This window comes from Nematolebias whitei, chromosome 1 (genome assembly GCF_014905685.2).
Source record: "Nematolebias whitei isolate Nwh7 chromosome 1, NemWhi1, whole genome shotgun sequence".
Taxonomy (NCBI): Eukaryota; Metazoa; Chordata; class Actinopteri; order Cyprinodontiformes; family Rivulidae; genus Nematolebias; species Nematolebias whitei.
Window position 1 is genome coordinate 22,464,446 of NC_056498.1, and position 3,048 is coordinate 22,467,493.

Below are 3,048 nucleotides of genomic sequence, written 5' to 3' on the forward strand. Positions count from 1 at the left end.
GTCGAACATGAGCTGCAGGTTGTGCTCTCTGAAGGTCCGCTGCTCTCTGAAGGTCCGCTGCTCTCTACTTTCTTCTCCTCGCAAATGTTCTCCTCACAGAAGAGGAGAGCATGCTCAAAAACAAAACGGATTAAGGAAAAAGAAGGAATAAGAGCGGGGGGGATGGGGGGGGAGGGAGGGAGGGGGTAGATCCACTTACAAAGAGACTACGTGGTCCTGAAACGGAACCGCTCTGCGCAGCAGGCGCGGCTGCATCACGCACGGCCCGGAGTCCGAACCGACAGGAACCTCAGAGAGCCGGATGGAAGGTGAGGAGGGAAGACTGCGAGATACACCGGGAGGGGGGGTATGGGGAGCAGGGAGGTGCCACGCGCACGCGCACACACACGGGGTGAGAGGCGGTGCGCTTTAGACGAAAAGAAAGTGTCATCAAACCACGAGAGAAAGTTTCTCCTGGTTCGTTTCTCACGTGCTGCTCAACCGTGGTGCGTGCGTGGGTGCGTGCGTGTGTGTGTGTGTGGTGGTGGTGGTGGGGGGGGTCTGTCAGTAAGTGGAGAGAAACGGGCTAACTGGATCTCAGAGCTCTGTGCTTATAGTTCTGCAGTTGGATCATGACGTTTAAAAGCCTGTCGCCCGCGCGCAGACACACGCACGGGCAATCTGAGAGCCGAGAACAAATGTGTGGGAGAGTGTTTGTGGGGATGTTTCACAGAGGAAGGATGACGGGACGTCACTTCCGGTCTGAGCAAAGCTCGTCGCTGATTGGTCAGATGAGGATAGGGAGGCATGCTAACAGGAGCAAAGGCACGAGCTGATGGTTGAGGGTTCGACTCCGAGCTGGTGACGCACAAACACAGAGCACCTCCTCTCTGAGGGCGTCTGACTGAAACAACAAACTGTGGGGCTTCTCACCCGCTGAGGGACTCTAATAAACTTTAGGACGTCTCACCGTGTGGGACTTTTGACAAATTCTGGGACTTCTCACAGACCGGTGGACTTCTAACAAACTTCTCACCACCTGTAGGACTTTTGATAAGTTTTGAGAATTCTCACCAGCTGTGGGACTTCTCACCCAAACTGCTGGACCTCTGATAAATTTTGGGATTTCTCCCCAGCTGTGGAACTTGTAAAAACTTCAGGACTCCTAAGTTGAGGACCTCTAGATAACTTTGGAACTTCTCACCAACTGGAACCACCACAATGGGACTTCTGAAAAACTTTGAAAGTAACACTAAGACTTCAAACAATTTTAGGACTTCTCACCAGCTTGAACTTCAAATAAATTTTGTGACTTCTAAAACAAAGTCTTGTCTCCAGCTGTGGTAACTCTAACCAGCACGTGGACTTCTTACAAACTTCAGGACTTCTCACCAGTGGTGGGATTTAACAGTTGAGGGATGTCTCAAACATTCAGCCCGTTTTATTAAGAAACTTTATGTTTAAATCAAGCGTGAAAACAAAATAAAGATCAACACTAGATGTTTCTGTTTTTTTTATTGCGTGGCTGCGGTAGCTCAGTGGTCAGTGCCGTGATCGAGGTTGCAGGTTCGAGCCCGTTGCGTCAGGAAGGGTATCCAGTGAAAAACCAGCGAGTTCAATACAGTGATCCCTGAAGAAGAGAGCAGCAAACTCACTTACTAGTAGTTTAAAAAAAAAAAAAGTTTCCTTTCAACTTAATTACATTTTAAACACAGTTTACAAAATAAATAAAATAGCACAACCCATTTATTCATGTTGTTGCTTACTTGTTTGTTTATGTGTTTATTTTACTCCCTTCATTAAAAAAAAAAAAAACCACTGTAATGCCTCATTAATTGTGACTTATCTGTGCTGCTGATTATCTATGCTGCTGATCTCTTTACGCTGCTGTATTCATACCCAGCTACCGTATTTTTTGGATTGTAAGGCGCATGAAGTGAAAGAAAACAGTCGGATAAGTCAAACTTTATTCAACTCGTTCACAATAACGCTCAACATTGTTCAGTTGTACCAAATAAAATGCACCTGATTATGAAGCTCACTGTCAATTTTTGAGAAAATTAAAGGATTTTAAGTGCGTCTTATAGTCCAAAAAATATGGTGCTCACTGTAGACTCATGTTCAGGCTGCTGTTTAATATATTGTGTTATTTTACATTATTAGTGTTTAGCATATATCTTAGATGTTTTAGCGTATTGTTTGACATTTGTTTAGCGTATGTCTTTGTGTATAAATTAAATCTGTGTCGTTTTTTTTTAATATTTTTGCTATTGTTGAGTGTAACTGGGACCCTGAGTGCACTATTTGGTTCCACCTCATGTACCACCTGTGATGCAAATGACAATAAAGAACCTTGATAAAAGACATTGTGCTTTAAAATGACCAGTGGTCTGGATTGAACAAACCACTGTTATTTGAATTTAATTGTATGAATATTTGTAAAACAGCTCGTATTGGGAACAGACAGTTTGAGAATGAGAACCCTTTGAGCAGAACTGAGCATTTAAAGAAAACTGACCAAGCTGTTGTTGTTTTGCGTTCCGTCCTGTTGATGAATGGTGCGTGACTTGTTAACACGTGACCAGAAGTGTTCCAGTAGATAAAGAAGGACGTCTCTCTGGCTGATAAAACACCTGATTCTCAGCCATTCGCTGTAGATGTGTGGAGCAGCGGCCCGTTCTGTTGGAGCTGCAGCCTGCAGTTTGTTGTGACCGTGAGATGATTTTGGTTGCAGGGACGACTAAAAAACACTCTTTACAGGTGAAGCGTCTCTGAAAACACTGTGAGGAGAGCTTTTCCAGCAGGATTATATAATTATAGTTTTGCTGTGTGTGTTTTTGTTTTTTCTTTTTCTTCTTTCTCCTCCGAGGCTGTAATTACTGCCCACAGCAGCCACGGGTTGTTACTCCTTTCAGCTGGCCTAATCTCACACACCATGAATGGAAACTGTCAATCAGAGGCTGCACTCAGCAGCGAGACAAGAGGGGACTGATTGCTGCTGCACACACACACACTTTTTTCCTCCTTTTGACAATTTTCACTCCCTCTGCTCTCACTGATGCAACAGTA

General features: G+C 44.6%; 1 protein-coding gene across 1 annotated transcript in view; it reads right to left on the reverse strand.

Annotated features, from left to right (window-relative positions):
• c1h20orf27 (chromosome 1 C20orf27 homolog) overlaps positions 1-3,048 on the reverse strand; it is a gene marked incomplete in the record, with an annotated part of 71,458 nt that overhangs the window by 50,846 nt on the left and 17,564 nt on the right.